General features: G+C 40.5%; 1 long non-coding RNA gene, 5 other non-coding genes and 1 pseudogene across 6 annotated transcripts; all 7 read left to right on the forward strand.

Annotated features, from left to right (window-relative positions):
• The first annotated feature begins 792 nt into the window (after positions 1 to 792).
• Positions 793 to 867, forward strand: LOC118595922. Its single transcript, XR_004946610.1, has one exon. It is a non-coding gene; the product is annotated as a small nucleolar RNA SNORD113/SNORD114 family (small nucleolar RNA).
• A 1,378-nt stretch (positions 868 to 2,245) lies between these two features.
• Positions 2,246 to 3,801, forward strand: LOC118595156. The gene is made up of 3 exons (XR_004946478.1): positions 2,246 to 2,375; positions 2,957 to 3,083; positions 3,753 to 3,801. It is a non-coding gene; the product is annotated as an uncharacterized LOC118595156 (long non-coding RNA).
• Positions 2,566 to 2,640, forward strand: LOC118595902. The gene has a single exon (XR_004946594.1). It is a non-coding gene; the product is annotated as a small nucleolar RNA SNORD113/SNORD114 family (small nucleolar RNA).
• LOC118595923 lies at positions 3,275 to 3,349 on the forward strand. Its single transcript, XR_004946611.1, has one exon. It is a non-coding gene; the product is annotated as a small nucleolar RNA SNORD113/SNORD114 family (small nucleolar RNA).
• Positions 3,802 to 7,276: 3,475 nt separating the features above from the next.
• LOC118595913 lies at positions 7,277 to 7,349 on the forward strand. Its single transcript, XR_004946603.1, has one exon. It is a non-coding gene; the product is annotated as a small nucleolar RNA SNORD113/SNORD114 family (small nucleolar RNA).
• Positions 7,350 to 9,131: 1,782 nt separating this feature from the next.
• Positions 9,132 to 9,196, forward strand: LOC118595924 (annotated as a pseudogene).
• A 1,238-nt stretch (positions 9,197 to 10,434) lies between these two features.
• Positions 10,435 to 10,505, forward strand: LOC118595910. The gene has a single exon (XR_004946602.1). It is a non-coding gene; the product is annotated as a small nucleolar RNA SNORD113/SNORD114 family (small nucleolar RNA).
• The last annotated feature ends 10,654 nt before the right edge of the window (positions 10,506 to 21,159 follow it).

Below are 21,159 nucleotides of genomic sequence, written 5' to 3' on the forward strand. Positions count from 1 at the left end.
ATTCATGATATATGAGTTCATCACATAAATAATCAAGAATTCAATATAGATGGTAGTAAATGGGCATTTGACTGATGATAATGAATTAAAAAATAATAGAAATTGAAAGACAGGATATTTGGGAGCCACTTGTGCCATGTTAGATTTGCTGGACTAACCAAAAGATGCCAGCAGTTGTGCTAAAACAATATCACAAAAGGAAAGAACGATAACAGCAGGGATAGAGAAAAAGAAATTACATAACAATTGAGGGTATGGAAATCGTAAGGAATCAGATATACAGTGTAGTAAAGAAAATGAGTGGCCATGAATCTGTCCCAATCTCAGAGGAAAAAATTACAATAAGAAGACAAAAATAAAGAAAGGAAAAAGGGGAATAGAAAAAACAGACAGATAAAAAAAATAAACTACACAATGTAATAAAAATTAAGGAAGGAAATCTCAAAACTTACAGGAGATTCTTTGATTTCTACAAAACAGAGACATTGAAAATACACTGAAGATTAGACACTAATGAATTCAAGGAAACAAAGACATCAGTCCAGAGCCCCTGGTGGCACACAGCTACAGCGTTGATCCTCCTGTGGGCACCTGTGGACAGGTGAGGAGGGTCTCCAGGAGAGCCCCATGCTTTAGGAGGGGTTAGGAAGACAGTGAACTTGCTGCTGGCTGGAAGAGCAGCTGGTGAGGTGTCCCAGAGCAGAGTAGCCCGCTCTAGTGTGGCCTCCCGAGTGTGCCACACTGACCGGTGACTGAGCCCATCCCGAGGGCTCCAGACAGAGCACCCAACCCGGGACCGATGATGAGATCTGGTGGCGTCTGAGTGTTTCTCCATGACGGCCGTTTTATCCGAAATCTGAGGTCAGGCACAGAGCAGTGGCCCTTGGGCCATCTCGGGTGCTCTCCTAGATGCTGGGGGAGGAGAGAGAGAGCAGGACCAGTCCTGTGAACAGGACTGACGGCCATTGCCCAAGGAAACATGGCTGGCAGGGAGGCAGAGTCTGGACCAAGTAGTGAGGACGTTGACAGATGTGGGGGAATCAGAGCCTGGAGCCTCCACAGGCCCTGGGCAGACATGGGGGAGATGAGCTGCTGACCCATGCAGGACAGCACAGTTTGCTAAGAAAAGAGCCAGTCATTTTTCCTTGACAATGGCCAGAATTTAGTGTGCCCAAGGAGAGCCGCAGTGCAGCCTAGGGAGAGCAGAGGGCACAGGGACATGCCCTGCACACTCTCAACCTTCTCTCCTTCTCTGCTCTGCACCCTCCAGAACGGTCCACAGGACACATGGCGCCAGCATTGTGACTTCAAGACAATCCCCTGTTGGGCGCACACACACACACACACACACACACACACACACACTCACGCTCATGCATTCACAATCTCATGCTCACACACACTCATGCCCACTCACACTCATGCATACAATCACACATGCTAGCACACATACTCAAGCGTCCATGCAATCTCACACACACTTACACACTCACTCTCGTGCACACACACGTGCACACACATTCACATACACACTCACACACGATCACACATACACTCTCGTACACTCCCCACTCATGCACACACACACTCACACACAAAATTAAACAATTTAACAAAAATACGCACAATCACACGTTCTCACAGACACACACTCATGCCCACTCACACTCATGCATACAATCACACACGCTAACACACATACTCAAGCGTCCATGCAATCTCACACACACTTACATACTCACTCACTCTCGTGCACACACACGTGCACACACATTCACATACACACTCACACTAGCACACATATACTCTCGTACACTCCCCACTCGTGCACGCACACACACAAAATTAATCAAATTCACAAAAATACGCACAATCACACATTCTCACACACACACACTCATGCACTCACACACACTCACGTACAAACACTATCTCACTCACACTCATGCCCTCATATTCTCACACACGGAAAGACACTCATGCACACACACTCACACATCGTCATGTACTCTCAAGGGTCTCACATACTCACAATCTCACACTCATAATCTCACACACAATCATGCACCAGCACTCTCATTCACAGAATCTCAAACACACACAAACACAGTCATGCACACACACTCATACAAAACCACACACTCACACATAATCTAACACACTGAAACACACACGCACTCACACTCTCATGCACACAAACACACTCATGCACATATGTACTCATACAAGCACTCACACACTCACTCATTTACACACTCACTCATAAACTCATACACACACACACACACCTTGCAAGCACTGATGTCACCGTGAGACCTCAGCGCCCTGTAGCCTGAGAGCCAACCATCTGACCTTCCTCGGTGACCAGATTACAGGTGTGTGCACTGGCCTTAAGGTGTTTTTGCATTAGTAGAGTCCAGAAAGCAATCACTAATGACTGGTTTTTAAGGGGATCCTGTTATGGATCACCACTCAGAATCGTCCCTCATTCTGTGCTCAGAGTGTTCTCTGCACCCCCCAAGAAATGCAGCCCTGCAACTGGCCAGGGAGAGAGGGGGCCCATCCACGACCAATGATGAGATCTGGTGGCATGTGAGTGATACTCGATGAATGCCAAGTATCCAGAATTCTGAGGTCATTCCTTCCCGATGCCCGCCTTCACATGTTCAGCTGTGGATGGAGGCCCATAGGCATGTGCCCGTCCCTTGTGGACCGGTGCTTCCTGGGCTGCACAGATATTTCATAACATTACTCAAAATCAAGGGTGGTCAAGACTGTGTTCTGCCTTGTATTTCAGTCAGCCTGAGGTTGACAATCTACTCACTTATGGGGAAGTGCAGCCCAGTCCCTTAGAGAGAAAGCCTGTATGCAGCCCCCTCGAAAGGAGACATTGTGGGTCAGCAGGAAGAGAGAGAGTCTCAATATTTCTATTCCCTTCTCTGCCTTCTACCCCCAGAGAGGAGACCAGAGTGATGGCACAAGTTTCCTGAGGTCGAGAGTGCCCGGGCTGCCTTGATTTCAGTCCAGAGCCCCTGGTGGCACACAGCTACAGCGTTGATCCTCCTGTGGGCACCTGTGGACAGGTGAGGAGGGTCTCCAGGAGAGCCCCATGCTTTAGGAGGGGTTAGGAAGACAGTGAACTTGCTGCTGGCTGGAAGAGCAGCTGGTGAGGTGTCCCAGAGCAGAGTAGCCCGCTCTAGTGTGGCCTCCCGAGTGTGCCACACTGACCGGTGACTGAGCCCATCCCGAGGGCTCCAGACAGAGCACCCAACCCGGGACCGATGATGAGATCTGGTGGCGTCTGAGTGTTTCTCCATGACGGCCGTTTTATCCGAAATCTGAGGTCAGGCACAGAGCAGTGGCCCTTGGGCCGTCTCGGGTGCTCTCCTAGATGCTGGGGGAGGAGAGAGAGAGCAGGACCAGTCCTGTGAACAGGACTGATGGCCATTGCCCAAGGAAACATGGCTGGCAGGGAGGCAGAGTCTGGACCAAGTAGTGAGGACGTTGACAGATGTGGGGGAATCACAGCCTGGAGCCTCCACAGGCCCTGGGCAGACATGGGGGAGATGAGCTGCTGACCCATGCAGGACAGCACAGTTTGCTAAGAAAAGAGCCAGTCATTTTTCCTTGACAATGGCCAGAATTTAGTGTGCCCCGGGAGAGCCGCAGTGCAGCCTAGGGAAAGCAGAGGGCACAGGGACATGCCCTGCACACTCTCAACCTTCTCTCCTTCTCTGCTTTGCACCCTCCAGAACGGTCCACAGGACACATGGTGCCAGCATTGTGACTTCAAGACAATCCCCTGCTGCCATACACACTCACACACACACATACACACACACACACAGATAGACACTTTTAAGCACACACAACCTCACACACACACACTCACACTCATGCACGCAAACACATTCATCCTCATACACACACTCACACAAAAACACATACTCAATCAAAACATACTCTCCAACTCACACACACACCCTCTCATGCACTCACACACACACTCACACACAAACACAATGTCTTACATACTCATACACTCTCATGCAATCACACAAACACACTCACCCACACATGCCATTCACTTTCATGCACACAAACATTCATGCAAACATATACAAACTCACACACTCACACCCACTCATTCATACACACAATCTCACACTCACACTCACGTACTCACACTCTCATGCATACAAACTTATCTATATACGCACACTCATACACACACACTCTCATTCACTCACATACTCATGCACACACACTCACACACAGTAACACATTCATGCACACACATTCACATTTTCACACACTTGCACACACTCTCATGCACTCACACACTCATAAACACACTCACACACATACTAATGCACATACACACATACTTTCAAACACACTCACACACATATTCACACACTCACACACACTCACGCAGAAACACAATCTCACACACCCTCATGCACACACATTTTCACACAGACATGCTCACACACAGACTTACACACTTACACACACTCACACTTTCACACACTCACACACTAACTCATGCATACACACTCATGCACAATCAGACTCTCTCTCGCACACTGACACACTCACAGACACAGACACATTCTTATACACATGCACACACAAGTCCTACACATACTCATACTCTCATGCCCACAAACACACTCATGCACACAGATTCACACACACACACACACACACACACACACACACACACACACACACACACACTCTGCAAGCCCTGAGGGCTCCGTGAGAGTTCAGTGTCAAGAAGACAGGAGTCAACTGTCTGACCCTCTTCAGTGATCATAGTATAGGTATGTGTTTGGCCTTATGTTGTTTTTGCATTAATGGAGTCTAGAAAGTAGTCACTTGCAAGTGGTTTCAAGTTGAACCTGTTCTTATCCTGACACATAATAGTCCTCCATTTTGTATCAGAATTATCCCTGCAGCTCCTAAGTCATTTAGCCCTGTAGCTGTTCATGTAGTAAGAACCCCATCCACGACCAATAATGAGATCTTAAGGTGTTTGTGTTCTAATCGATCCTTGCCCTGTATCCTAAAATCTGGGGTCTTTCTTGTAGTGTATCTTATCATGGTAAGCTTTGTATGGAGTCTCACTGTCATATGCCAATCTCCTGTGGACCTCTGTTTTTTTTTTCAAACTGTCATTTTATAGTAGTACTAATTTTCACATACTTATAGAGTGAGAAATATAATCAGTAAAATGCTATGTAGAACTTAGATGTCCATTTTCTCAATCAGTGTAACATTTAAGATAACTTCACTAAATGGGCTCCAATTACCCAATTGCTTAGAATGAAATTCTGCTCGCTGCTCCCTTGTGTATGACAAGTAACCAGAAGATATTCAGGAGGAATCTTCTCATTGTTTTTTCTTTTTCTGCTTATACTTCTCCTGAAAGCCTGCCTGACTTATCTATGTTTTCAGAGACTATTCCAGTCTTCCAGACTTTCTCTGATGCTGCTTTGACAGCCTATGCCAAAGTGTGACTGTTACCTAATTTCTACTCACACTTTGGTTGGATGTTGGTATGATCTCATAATAGTGTTATAACTTCTGTAAGCAGCATGTATAGCATTAATTATGTAGTGATAATTTTAACAGCACATTGGAAAACCAAAGCCCTAATCCAACCTTCACAGACTTTCATATTCTTGTCTGTTTCACTTTACTCTTAGGTCTATTGGTAGGTTCCCTTTTCTTCTAGAAAAATTTACAAGTTATAAAATATTAATATCAAGTTATGGGTATTTTTGTGCTAAGCCATTTTTTTCCACATCCACCTATTCATGTCTCTTTTCTGTTTTATGAAATCATCACCTCTCTTTTAGCCACATTTACCTTTTCTGTGGCACTACACCAGATTTAATCTACCTTTCTCAGTGCAGTTTACTAATATTCACTAAACTTTCTTATCCAGCCTTCCCTGTAAATTGCCAAACCATGCTCACCAGTATCCCGCTTTCAGTTTCCAATATATTAGTTTTAATCATTCACATTTGAATGTAGCCATATTATATATATATTTCTCTGTCCCTTGTTTATTCTTATGGCTATATCTGTATCTGTGGTTTTGTTGAAAATAATCCTATTCCATCCAGTCTACTTTGGGGATGAATAGTATCTGACATAGTGTTTATATGCACAACTTGTAAAGTTTCCCAACATAATAGTAGTGTAAAAACTAGTCATTTTTGTATAAATTAGACAGTAGTATTTTATGAACATTTCTGAAAAGGAGGCTTACATATATCTCAAACTCCAAATTCCATTTATATCTATATTATATTTTTTATATTTCCATTTTTGTGTTAATATTCTGATTCATATTACTGATTACTAATTTAGAAGATTAGTCTCTTCTAAATTTCAAGCCATACTCACATATTACCTTAACCTGCTTACAATGTCTATGACAAAGTTGACAAAGAGCAACGTAAGCTCAGGCTCATGTGTCCTAAGAGATACTTTCCCAGCACATATTCTGCAAATAGTTAGTGATGCTCAAAACTCAAAATGGAAAGTTCTTATGAGCCAACACATCTGCTCCTGGGTAGAATTGCAAGGAAAAGTACATTTATGTCCAAGGGACATCAGTATTGTCCACATGGACCACATTAGTTGGAACTCCTTGCCCATCTATTTATGCATGATGAGAATACCTGAATCCACTTTTGTATGGGGCCTTCTTCCTTCTTCTTTCATTAAGGACAATATATGCAGTGCACCTCTCATCCACAGTTTATTTCTGAATCTGTGGACATAATTAAATTTGCTTGTTTTATTAGGAGATAAATTATGATATTTAGTTAAGGAATAGATATATCACTCTAAATGAAAGTTGGAAACCATGGTTATTATCCACCTTTAATAATCATTTATTACCTTTGTTGTTTTTTTTTTCTTTTTCTTTCTTTACTTCCCCCAATGGACGTGTATAAGCCGGCGGTGAATTCCCTGTTTATAAACTGTATCCAGGTAAGTTTGGGTGACAGCCAGCCATCTTCTCTATGTTTTTCTAGACATCACTTTATTTTACAAAGCCTGAAATATAATCATATAGATTCACTTTGACATTGTCATTTGACATGATGATGAGCTTGCGTACTAAGCATGTACAAATTCTGAGCATGGCAAATAGTACATGCAAACACATTTAATGTGTATCACAGGCATTCGTAGTGAACTATTGTCTTAGGCAGTAAAAAGTGTTAACAGGGAGGAGAGATCAAGCCTCTTTTGGACCAATGATGACATTTACCAAGGTATGAGAGACACGATGACTAATACCTGTCTGAAACTCTAAGGTCCAACATGAAAGTTAAGAAGACGAGCATGGATCCTTGAAGGAGAATGCCATTGTTTATCTTGTGCTCTGCTCTGTACTCCTCAGAATAGATGCTCCTGAGGTGGTTTCTACATTTTCGTGGTCACCAGTGCAACATTTGTATCTCTGCATTGTACTTTGGACAACGTGAGTACTAGTTAGTGTCCTTGTATTTTATGTGGTCTGTTTAAGGTTAGTTACTTCAATATTGAAAAGTATCTAATATGGGGCTGGTAGATGCCTCAGTGGATGAAAGCACTTGCTGCAAAGTCTACTGACCTAATATTGTTTCCCAGTACCCACATGGTGGAAAGAAAACAGATTCCCAGATGTTGACCCCTGGCCTCCATGCACATATCCTTGGCACGAACACTCATAAACACAAATGGATATATTCAATAAAAACTATGGTTACATTAAGCCAAGTATAACCAATGACACATATGGACTTAACATGAAATAGGACACTGAGTTGGCCTGGCTTGATAAACCCAGGCTCCTCATTGAAGGAGAAAGTTTGGGGTGAACTCAGTCTTTATAGAGGAGCGACTTCCTGTCTGTTTCAGTATTTGGGGGACTAATACAGTTTCCATTTTTACAAGCAAATTAATGATTCAAACAAGAGCCAAAATGGAAGGGAACAGAGGTGAGTACAGTCAGGCTGAATTGATGATGGACACAGGTAGTAAAGTCATGTAGTATCCCGGATGATGCACATGTGTCTGTCTCTGGGTCCATCCTGCAACAGACGCCATCTCTGTGTTCACCTATCTCATACTTATTCTTTTAATTCTTTGAATATTCAACAAATATAGAAAACAATGGAGATAAGTAGGTGAAACATTACTCAGTTACAAACATGAATTTCAAGGCCAAAACAAACCCCATTAGTACACTGAAAATATGTAATCCAAAGAGAAGCAAGTAGCATACAGCTGTTTGTGTATACAGTGGAAATAATGTCAGTAACAGATGACACAATTTTCTTGGTTAGCTGAAAGTTTGAAGATACTCATTTTATAAGACAATAGTTTTAAATTGAGAAGGCTTGCATGAATGGTTCAGATGGCAGATAATCATAGAAGACAATGTGAGAAGTGTGGCTTTTAAAAACAAACAAAATTTTGTTTGTGCACTCTCATTGGTGTGGATGCTCTCAGGTGGCTGACATGTTTATCCATGGCCAGCAGCACTGGCTTGTGTCTTTGTATAGAGCCTGGGACATGATATGAGTTCCAGGGTTTTCACCCTTGCTGCCTTCTCTCCCCTCCCCTTCTGGCCTCTTCTCCCCTTTCCTTTCTCCTCCTCCCTCCCCTCCTCTCTGTACTCAGGATGAACCATGTAATTAGAGGATCCCCCAAAGGTCAAGGGCTCCATTTGCACCCTGCTGAGGAGAAAAACAAGACCAGTGTGAGTTACAAAAATCCCCTTGTCTTGGTTTGAGTGGTTTAATATAGTGTTTAAACAGTGTATAGTGTAGTTAGTGATGGTCTAATATGGTGTCTAAACAGTGCATATTGTAGAGATGGCTATCTGAATACCAATTGCAGATATGGGGACTACAGGAAACTGTCCATTGTTAATACAAATGTGCTAACTAGCGTATTATTAATATGGTGGATATATTAGAGAGAATCCATGTGCAGATTAGATATAATCAGACTTCTAGATTTATTTTTTGTGGGGGCAGCAGTTACTAATCACAGGGTTTATAATTAAGTAATTAATAGGCAACATAGAAATAACTAGAGAAAGAGAGAACTAATCTTGGCTTGATAATGACCACCGGTGGCATTTGATTCATACATGATGACTATGTGTCTGAAGCACCAAGATGCAACACAGAAGATATGTGGCTACATAAAGATTGACAGCAGAGTTGTTACGGTTTGTCGCCTGTTTTGCTCTGTGCTCCTTCGAATGAACTCTTCCCAAGTGATCTGCTCACCTTCAGTGCCTGCCAGCCCATCAGTTGCTCAGGATGATGTGAGATCTGGCCAACATTCTTGGTGGAAGGTTAGTTACTATGTTACTAAGATGTGAAATATATTCACACTAGGTCAAAGTATAACAGAGAACATATATGAAGTTAGTATAAAAGAATGTATCAGATTATACTTACGTATAAAAAGGAGGGTAGTTATTAAAGGAGACATTTTTATATTCACAATGGAGAAAAATGGGGCCAATCTTGGATTAATGACAACTCTGATGGGATAGATGAGTTAACAAATAGTGACTTTATGTCCATCATAAAGTCCACTTGTCAACAGTAGAGGTGGAGTTGACTTTTGTCTCTGTCTCTGTCTCTGTCTCTCTCTCTCTCTCTCTCTGTCTCTCTCTGTCTCTCTCTCTCTCTCTCTATATATATATATATATATATATATATATATATATATTCTTATAATGAGATCAGTGCAAAAATCAATAAATATACAAATAAAAATAAATAAATGTAGTCCAATTATAAAAATACATGATGAACAAGAACTACTTTTTAGGTCAGATAGGAATCTTACACATCTGCTTTTCAGCAAATGCTGAAAGTTATAATATAAAGCATAATGTCATAAATGTCCAAATCATTGCTAAGCTTGCCCTTATTTATTTAAGAGCTAATTAAATAGATAACCTCATTGTATAAATGATTACCTAGGCCTGAATAAGTGAAGGTCAGAGGTCAATAGCAATGTCTTCATTTTGTCTTTATCTCCTCTGCTTTGCATTCCTTAGACGGTTGCTGACTTGGGGATGCCTCCACGGCTGGGAGCTATGCTGACATCATGGGTAGAGCTGGACATATCACTGTGAAGAATAGCCAGGATTCCTTCTTCAGGTTTGATGGTTTACTTAACAGAATTCAGTGTGTGCCTGAAAAATATAGTATGGCACCAAGGATGGCTGCTCCATACCAGTGAAACACTGAGGATAATTACTTAAGGTTAGAACAGTTCCACACAGGTTAGGAATAATAAAGATTTGTAGGGTTGTTGAAATAATAAGTCCTCAAAATATTATTAGTTGATTATTGAACTAATTAACAGACAAAGGAGTAGTGATTAGAAAATGTCATGATTGATAATGATCACTGGTGGCACATGAGCCACATAGATGACTGCATTTCTGGAACTCTGAGATCTACTAAAGAAGAACTATAATCTATTTCCTTCATCTCAAGTGTTCTTATAGGACCATAGAGTATATTCAGTTTTTTCTGATGTTATAAATTCTATTTTTTTATAATTTTATCAATGTGAGACTAAGTCAATTAGTCTTCAAAATAAAATAGGTAAAGCACTGTCTAATTTTCAAAATATGAGAGCTATGAAATAGATCAGTATGTACAGAATACATTATGCCACCTTTAAAACATATATTTTCTGATGATGACATTCTAGCAGTGTAAATTACATACAATGCCCACATTCTGAGCAAGTTTGAAATTTTCCATCTTTTTAAAAGATAAGATTAAATATATTCCAAAAGTGGTTCCCTGAATGGCCAATAGTAGGTGAAAAGCACAGGACATTACTAGGAAAGTTTAAAAAGATATTGGTTTTGTTTTCTCTGCTCATTAGTCCCCAGAGTGGACATACTGTGCAACTGGAGCATCCTCCATGCCTGGAGGCTCTGTCTGTACTGCACTGAGGAATGTGAGCCATCCTGATTATCCTCCAGTGTTATCTTGTTCTGAGTGATTTACTTAAGAAAATTCCATGCATTATATCACCAGGCATGGTGGCACATGCCTTTAATCACTGGAGATATTTAATTCTGGAGGCAGAGGCAGGTAGATCTCTGAGTTCAAGGCCAACCTGGTCTACAAAGCCAATTCCAAGATAGCCAGACCTACACAGAAAAACCCTGTCTCAAAACACACCTCCCAAAAAAAGAATACTCAATATATCATTTTAAAGTATAAGATTAGTGATGAGCAACCATGTCCCATTGATTGATGAGGGATGGATATTAAGTCTTCTATTGGTTATACATTATGAATGCCAGAATGAATTACTATTAATATAAGAATGCTCTTTATACAGATTAGGAATATCAAGTGTGTTCTTGGTGTTTTATGAATCATGTGACTTACCATTTATTTCTAACATATCAGTGCATTTAGGATAGGATGATATAAACCAGCGAAATAGATGGTCAACCTTGGATCAGTGTTGACTGCTGGTAGAATATAAGTTGGTATGATGAATGTATTTATACATTATGAGGTTCATTACAATGGTTCCATAGCCCATTGTCTGTGTTTGAAATAGTCATATGCCTAGATACCAGGAATATACAATGTAATTCTTTTTGGTCTTTATCTTAATAAATTTTCATGATTGGTCAATGTGGGAATGAATAAATATATGAATAAATAAAACCAATGGATATAGTTAGGCATTGTACAACTATTAAAAAATATAATAAGTTTGGATAATTGTTAATATACAGTGAAAGCGGTAAATTCCAAAGAAAAAGTTATTACTCTTACCTCTCTGCCTAATAGTATGATTAAGAAAATTTTTAAATTGTTGCAATAGCTAGTTTGAAATTATTTATTTTCTTAAAAAATAAATGACTTCAAGTAGTGCTTGACTGAGTAAAAACACTGTACAGCAAGGATGAAGAGTGAGGATGTCTTAATTTTGTCATATTCTGTGTGTTGTATGTCTCTGAGTAAAGAAGCCATGATGGGAGTACCTGCCATGGTAAAGGGCTCTGCAATTTCCTGAGAAGAAGTACATGTTGGATATGAGTTGAAGCCAACATTCTTTTCTTGCTATGAGTAGTTTGCTTAAGAGAATCACTGTATTATTACGAAGTATACCTAACAGTGGCCAACATTATGCCAGTGCCCAGGAGGGGTTGATGCAAAGTAGTCTATTGATAAGACAGACATGAAATATTGAAGATAACTGATTAAATGGCCACACCAATGTTTCAGTAGCTCTGTATACGAATTATGAATAGAAGTTATCTTCTGCATCTTGTTCATAGAGATGACATCAGTAGTAAGATGATGAATTACTCAACAGACAGGAGATGAATGGAGAAACATAGGCCAGTCCTTGATCAATGATGACCACTGTGTATGGAAGTCATAAATGAATACAGATGTGGTATTCTCAGATCCATCCCCAATGATTAGCAGTGCACTCTTTGTTTTGAATTATCCCCTGATAAGTGTCAGGAATTAGAACACATTACACTTTATAATTTGTGTTTATGCATTTTTATTCTACTTTTATGATTGTGCCAGTGTGAGAAGTAATACATAAATTAAGCAATGTCAAAATTTAAAATATGTGATGAAACAAAAATACCGTCAGTAGATTATGAAATCAATGTATGGTTGCATACCTTCCACCTCTTCGGCTATGGTGACACCAATAGTGTAAATTGTAGAAGTTATCTACTTCTAGGCTATGGGGGAGTTCAAAATTATTAATTTTTCTCTCAATAGAAAATGAAATAAGTGCACTCCCAATTAATGGTTGTTAAACAATGATTGTTAATGAAAGCTGAAAAGCGGTACTCAGTGGAGAGGACAGCATTTTCTTTGTCATGACTTCTGCACTTTGCCTCTTAGAGTAGGTTAAAAAGGAGAATTCCTTATTCACACCTGGAGGCCAAGGTAAGAATTAGACAAAAATTCTTGTTTTCACTTGTGTAGTTTTTTTTTCAAATATGTATTCAAATATGATATTTAGACCATGGTATTAGTCTATGTCATTATTTAATGGCAGAAAGCCATGGGCCAGCCAGTTTCTAATGTGGAATGGTCATGGAGTGTTCCACTAGCAGGCACATGTATGAAAATCTGAGCAATATCATGGTGAGGTAAAGTTTTGAGAATAAGCCTATAATGGATTATAGCAAGGGCAATTATCCAATGGAAAACTCTTAGGTTTCTGTGAGCCATACTAATTAAAAGTTACTAATTGTGAATTAGTGAGTTAATAATTAACAGGGTAGCCATGAAAAGAGACCAGTCTTCATCCTGGGCTTCATTGGGACTCTATATGGGTACATGTTTGGAGCTGAGGTTCACCACAGAAGTAATACAAACCCCCTCTCTCTTGAAGTTACAGTGTAGCTAGTGATCAGAAAATATAAGGGCTTCATTTTTCCTTTTGTTAAAATGCATTTTCAAGCTAATACTACACATAATTCAAGGAAAGAGCCATTATCCAAATAGATAGATGATAATGAATAGAAATAAGCCTCATTCAACTATAAGAATATTTTGCAAGGCAATCAGACATTTCTATTTACTGAAAACACTGTTCTGCACCAGGTAGGAGACCAGCAACAGAGTCTGTGTCTATGGCACAGCTGACACTGTTTGTTTATACAAGTGAAATCAAATAAAAGACAGCCCAAATTGTCTAAATGACTGACTAATGAAAGATCGAATACAAAGCCAATGCAAATAGGGTCTCGTTCTTGCTAACGATCTTCTTTGCTCTGTATTCCTAAAGAACACAGTTGTGCTGAGCCAATCTTCTTCGGTCAGGTCTGTGGGTCTGTCAGTGTGCTATATGTGTGAATAGCAACAGTTGAAATTACTTTCTTGATTTTTTTAAAGCCATTCAAACACACACACACACACACACACACACACACACACACACACACAAATTAAAGTGTAAATTAGAATCATTTGGAAGACATTTTGACTCATTTGTGAAAATTGGCTTAATATAAAGCATTATTACACTAATGTGTGCATGTATCCAAAATTGAGTTTAATTAAGAATAGAGGTATTTTTCTAGGCAGTAATTGTGCAGAAGGGTGTTGGGGCTGCTCAGGGATCACAAGTTTTGGTGATTATTGCATGATTATTTGTAGTGAGCTTATTGATACAGCTCCATGGTCAATAAAACCATGTAAACATGAAGGAAGAATGCAAGGACCAGCTTGAGCCCACAATAGTGGTGCTGTTAGTGTAGGAGTTTGGGACCATAAAGCATATTTAGAACACAGACTTCCGATATAGTAGGGATCTAATCTCTGTTAGGAGTGGGGGGAACCTGTAGAAAGATCTTGGGAAGTATCCATGGATCTCATGTTTACGTTGACTAGAAATTTGTCCGTGAGTCAGTGAATAGAATGGAAATGATAAGACGTGGCAGAGGAAGCTGTGCTCCAAATCCTAGCTGATGGGTCAAAGGAACAATCTGATAGATTCTAGAAGGGATGATAAATGGACCAACAGGCTTTGCTCTGTTTCCAAGTGTCAGTAGCGACTGATGTCTAGGTGGGGATATTACCCTGGGTTCACCGTAAGTTCAGAGCTCATTTTAGCATCAGACAAATCCCCATCATTACTGTGAGTAACCAATAAGTGCTCACTAATTGCCGTCACAAAGTTAAAGAGTCTGTGTCACCTCGGCAATGAGCAATGTGCCTGTGGCTACATTATTTTTGCTATAGTCTTAAGTGTATAAAAATACTGAGTTTATGGTCTTAAAGAATAAATGACTAAGGATAAAAATCAACATGCTAAACTGGAAATAAATGGCACAATAATAGCATTTCTTGAAGTAACAGTTATGATTTATCTATTTTTCTCTTAGTTTAAAAGTTTTCAATATTTTATTAATTCTCTGAGAATTTAATATAATGCCTTTTAATTTTTTATTTTCATAAATGTGAACTGCATTTACATCATCACACACACACCCATACACATAGACTCCTAGGCCTCACCATTTGCAAATGTCCTTTTTCTGTTCTACAGGACACTAGCTCAGCTGATCTGTTCCTAATCATGAAGATCTCAGCCCTTGCCCTCCGGGGAAAGAGAATATTATGAAATGTAAGTAATGAAGTTATCAGTTTGGGCCATTATCTCATCATTTCAATGGTGTCATTACAGAAGATAACTGAGTATCAGTAGGCCCTATATTGTCGGTGATGATAATAATGTTCTATGAACCCACATTAATTCAGTTTAGTACAAATGAAGTACAAGGACAAAGTGGTTCTTTCCTTCATTTTCAAAAGTTGAATTGAACACCCCTTCCCTGCTGGAGCCTGCTCCTGAGGGAGTTGGGCTTGCGGGTATATGGTCTCACAGTGTGCCTGTTCACGTTAAAGGCGTGAAGCTAAATGCGAACAGGCTGATGATGTAAAGGGAAGGCATCTGAGGAAAACCTGCGATCTCTGTGCGCAACTGAAGTCCATCGCATGAAAGCATTCGTGGGCAACGTGGTGAGGCAGCCTGCAGTGCAGTATAAGGACCTACCTTTGGCGTTTGTGAGGGCTGATAGACATTGATTCTGTGCAGAGACTGACGAAATGTCTCAATCGATACAAATATTCGTGAGGAAGTAAATTGAGCCCAGTATGTGGACCGATTTTTAAAGCTCGAATTATTAATGCAGTTCAGGAATGTCTTGGTCCATTCAGTTTGAAATGCTAAAGGTTCCTTGGTATTTAATTCGGTGATGGGAAAAAGTTAAGCAAATAGATGAAGGTTAATTAAACAGAAGAGTGTGAAGTATAGATTGACACCAAGACCAGCTCATGCTTCTCTGTATGCTTCTCTATACTCAGTAGAATGGATGTACATGGGAGCGTCAACACCTCAGGACAGAGGTCCCAACATTGACAGTATGGCCAAGGCCAGTATAGATATGGGTGAGTAGCAGACCAAGTTTCTGCTCTTGCTTGACCATTTTGTTACAGGTGATCACTGTCTGTTTAAAATTGACATTATGTGTGGTAGTATTGTATTCCCCAAAATATTGTGCACCCTAATAAATTTATCTGGGGTCAGAGAACAGACAGCCACTAGATACAGAGGCTAGAAAATAGTGGCACTCAGGCCTTTAATCCTACCATTCCAGAGACAGAAATGCCACATTGGAAACAGCCAGGCATGGTGACATACGCCTTTAATCCCAAGAAGTGAGCCTTTAATCCCAGGGAGTGATGGCAGAAACAGAAAGATATATAAGGCATGAAGACCAGAAACTAGAAGCATTTGGCTGGTTAAGCTTTTAGGCTTTTGAGCAGTAGTTCAGCTGAGACCCATTCTGGATGAGGACTCAGAGGCTTCCAGTCTGAGGAAATAGGATCAGCTGAGGAACTGGCAAGGTGAGGTAGCTGTGGCTTGTTCTGCTTCTCTGTTCTTCCAGTGTTCACCCCAATAACTGGCCTCATGTTTGATTTTATTAATAAGAACTTTTAGGATACAGTCAAAGAAGACCACACATATACTAGGTGGTCCTGTTTGCACAAATGAGACCTATTTACAGTAAGCTTGAACTACTTTCTGGAACAGAGAGATCACAGATACATTCTAATTGCAGGCAAAGACCATGTTCTTATTAAGAAAATGAAATAGAAGTAAGCACAATGTCCACCAAGGACCCACCCTGGAGTTATATAATAAAAGGAAGATTTGTTTAAGTAGGGCTATGTAGTGTGGTCTGCTAAAGAAGTCTAAAGAAAACTGTAGAAATCAGTTCCCCCTGATCTATATGGCTGTAGATTCTTTTCTGCTGGCTCTCTTTTTGAAAATGTATGACTAAATTAATAAGGAAAAATTCACAACCAGAAATTTTAAATAATTGAGATATTCCCATGAGAACTTTTGCCATGAAATAAGAACTACAATCAACTCTCTTTTTTTCCCCTTAACCCCATTTAACCAAAAAGATTTAGTTTGTTGCCTTTGTGTATAAGGGAACCCCAAACACATGTTAAATACTCATTTTAAGGGTTCTTTTTTTTTGTACTTTGTGGACTTATTATTAAGCAAAGCAATCTTTTATAAAGTAAGTTGGAACTGGACCAATCAGAGGCTACTGACTAAAATGTTTCGAGATAAGCACTATAATTGCAGTTTTTAGCCACTGACATCTACAAAGGGAACTTTAGTCTCTCTTGTCTCTGTTTTTATGGAACATGCTGCATATGGCCACTTTGTATGTACCAGTAAGATGGGTTTTTTATATTCTTTCACCACATTGATGTGAATTTTCCTGTCTCAGGCACAAATTCTAGTGAGCTGATGTGTTTTCTGGTTTGTTAGGAGATTCTAATGCTCCCTGATTTTTATTTTCTGATACTTAGTATCTGAGAATGCTAAAACAATTAGTAACGAAAGTATTAATTTCTGCCCAACAACTTTTGACTTTCGTCCTTGTCAGACCTTGTGTCAAACATGAAGTCCAATCAGGAGCGTGCTCTAGTAACTCTATGGGATTAGTTAATACCAGCTCACACACAATGTAACAGGACAAGTATACATGTGGTCCATAGATGCAGAATTCTCCTCCCAATTTTAAGTTATGTATGCTTTATGAGAGGGGACATTAATATGCTGTGAGGTCTTTCACAACATCAGCTGTCAGGCAGGAGCACATGAGATGTTTGTTGAATGAGTAGGTGAATAAATGATGACAAAAAGAATGGATAAATAAATGAAACAATGAATGAATGAAAAATTCCTTGAGGGGTTAAAAGAAAAGGAAGGAAGGAAGTCATGAAAAAAAATTAAGAATTGTGCCAAGAGCAGATTAACAATAGACTAATCAGTGACTAAGTTAAAAAGTAAATGAGTACATGGAATGTTTGTGAGTAGATACATTAATAAGCAGGCCAGCATGGAATGAGTGACTGATGAACGATGAAGCCAGTGAGTTAATGAATGAAAGACAAACATACCAGTGAGTCAACCTAGGAGAAGTGAATGGGCAATCTTGAGTGGATCAGTCAGTCTATGGATTCCTGAATGGATTTATGAGTGAATGGATATGTAGACCTTCATTTGTAATGAAGGGATAAATGAAACAGTGAGTCAGTGTTTGGGTCTGTTAATGAGAGGAAAAAGTTACTGTTTACCTGAATGAATGAATGAATGAATGAATGAATGAATGAATCACTCAATGATGTGTAACTGAGTGACTCAATAAAAGGAAAAAAAATCATTATAAAAACTGCATAATAAACATATAACTGAAAGAAATGATAAATGAAAAGTCCAAAGAATAGATGAATGAAGATATCATAGTTAATGAATAAAAGAATTGATTAGGATGCAAATTAGTCAGCAAGTATGTAACTAAAGAAGAAGTTAAGTTGTAGCGAATGAGTGACTGAACAAGTGAATGAGTTGATGTATGAATGAGTCAGCTGTGAATGAACTCACAGCTACTCTTTCTCTGACGGTCCAAGGCAAGTGACCACGCCCAGCTCCACACCAGTTGTAAATACTTGAGCCAGAGCTCCCTGCTTCCTCTATCATGGGCGTTGGTTTACATGTCAGCACTAAACTTAAGAGCCTTGAGGCCGGGAACTGGGTCAGATTCTTCTCTCTATCCATAGTCCCCGCCCAGCCTTGAGCCTAGTAGGCGCCCAGGAAATTATTGCTGAATGAATGAGCAAAGGACTAAAAATACATGTGCTTCTGTGGAACCAGTATGGCCTGGTAGCTGCTCTTTGGAAGAGTGTGCTATGTGTCAGATGGTCTGTGGCATCCCTCCCTGCAAGACCAGATTCTCGCCAGGGCCTGGCTTCCTATGCCAGATTATGAGACAGGATACTGGCAGTTCTGACTGCCCGGGACACTGGCCCATCCTTGGGTAACTCTGGCTTGGCATGGGGGAATGGAAGTCCTGGGTCTTCCCGAAAGCTACCCTTGCCTCTGCCAAAACAGGAGATCAAAAATAACTGAGGCTTGTTTTTATGCCTCTGCTGAGTGGGCGCATGCCTTGCCTTTCCAAGCAAACCAAATTCCTCTTGCTTCTAATCATGGGACTTTGGGTTTAATGAGAAGCACCTTCCCACAGTCAGCCTCCTGTTCTGTCCAGCTACAGGAGAACAATGATACCTTCCTGCAAGATTTGTACCTTTCCCAGGAGCTTATTGTAGGGTAGTTAGTGATACTTCATGTTTTTCCTGTGTGTGGCTTTGTACCTGGGAAGGAAGAGATACCTTACAGAATTTAAAAATTATTGTTCTGGCTGTATTTATTTGATCCTTTCAGTTATATTCATCTAAAACTATGCTTATGTTACCCAAATCCTCATAGCTTACAAATTGGAGAGGTCAACCAAGTCCTAAGAGTGACAGCAGATGAGGCAAGCCTGTTGTAAAAAGGCACAACATGCCCTTCTACCAGAGAACAGATGATTTAAAAAGTATGTTGGCAGCACTTTTATTCTATATGAGGCATTTGCCTAAGATCCAACATCCATGGTTCCTTCCTTCTCTCTGCTCCTTCCCTCCTTCTTCCCTCCTCTCTTTGAGCTAGTATGTGTCTAGCAATACCATAGGCCTGACTCCAGATGTTCTTTCTTTCTTGCCATGGTGGTTCCTGACCCCAGATGCCAGCCCTCATTCCCGGTTCTGCATCAGCCCTTTGGACTCAGTGATGATGTATGGGATACAGTTCACTCATGAGGATTTGATTGAAGTTCACACCATCCATCCTACTTCAGAGCAACTCAGGTAATCCCTACCTTCCTAATGGTCACATCTGAGTCTCATTTCATTTGAGTCAAATTCATTCATTTACCATCTGAGAACACTCTAGACCCCCATGAGAAGAGTTCAGACTGTGTTGTGCCTTGAATGTTGTGCCTTGGCAAGCACTGAGAACTGTAGGCTAGACTCTAAAGCTTTGTTTTAAGGGTGATACATACATAAAAGACACCACAGTTAAGTTCCCCCTTGTTGCCCAGAATTTTCTGGGTAAGCAAAGTAACCAAATTGTAGAGCATTCAACAACTTCAAAATAGCTTTAGTTGTTCTCAGAATTACATCACCACCATTATCACCACCACTACCACTGGTGCCACCATCACCACCAACACCATTATCACTATCACTATCACAACCTCTGTCACCACCATTACCACCATACTATCACCACCACCACTATCACCAACGCTACCACCAACATCATCACAATCATCACAGCCATCACCACTACTATTGTGACTATCATCACAACCATCCCATCATCACTAACACTGTCACCATGATTACAGCCATCATCAGCATCATCATAACTATCACCACCTACCACGATGACCACTTCCAATAATACCACTGTTACCACTAACACTGCCATCAAAACCATCACCACTATTACCACCATCACCCGTTAACAGCAATAATAGCATCACCACCACCACTACAACCATCATGACCATCACTACTATCAGCAATGCCATCAACTCACAGTGCTTCTACCAGTATAACTATCACAATCATCACTACCATAATCACTACCACCACCACCATCACTACCAACACAGCAACAATACTATACCACCAACACCATCACCACCACTGCCATCATGGCCACTGCCAAGGTCAGTGAGTCTTCTCACTCATCTTGTCCCGAGATGTATCACCCATGTTCTGCCCTCTTACTTAGCCTTGACTTTGACACATATTCAGAGATACCACATTGGTCATGCATGACCTGTTTGGGGGTGCACCACTCCAAGCAGACCCTGCCATCCCTGGCTGAGGTGCTTGAACTTGATGACCTCTGACCTCTGCTGCCCAGGACAGACTTGGTATAAAACTCGAGCATGGAGATTGCTGGGGAAACGTAAAGATCAATGAAGGTAGAACACACAGTTGTATGCCCATCCTGAGTCCAGAGTATGTGTCCGACTCAAAGGTCCTATATCCCCCAAGCACAGATAGTCCCTGCTCGCTGCTGAGGCCTGCTCTCTTCCTCCAGCTCCACTCATCCTTTGCCTGTCCCTTTTTAGGAGATGTGTAACCCTAATCCTTGAAATTGCCTGGCATGAATTTTATTCCC

The sequence above is a fragment of the Onychomys torridus genome, chromosome 14, assembly GCF_903995425.1.
Source record: "Onychomys torridus chromosome 14, mOncTor1.1, whole genome shotgun sequence".
Taxonomy (NCBI): domain Eukaryota; kingdom Metazoa; phylum Chordata; class Mammalia; order Rodentia; family Cricetidae; genus Onychomys; species Onychomys torridus.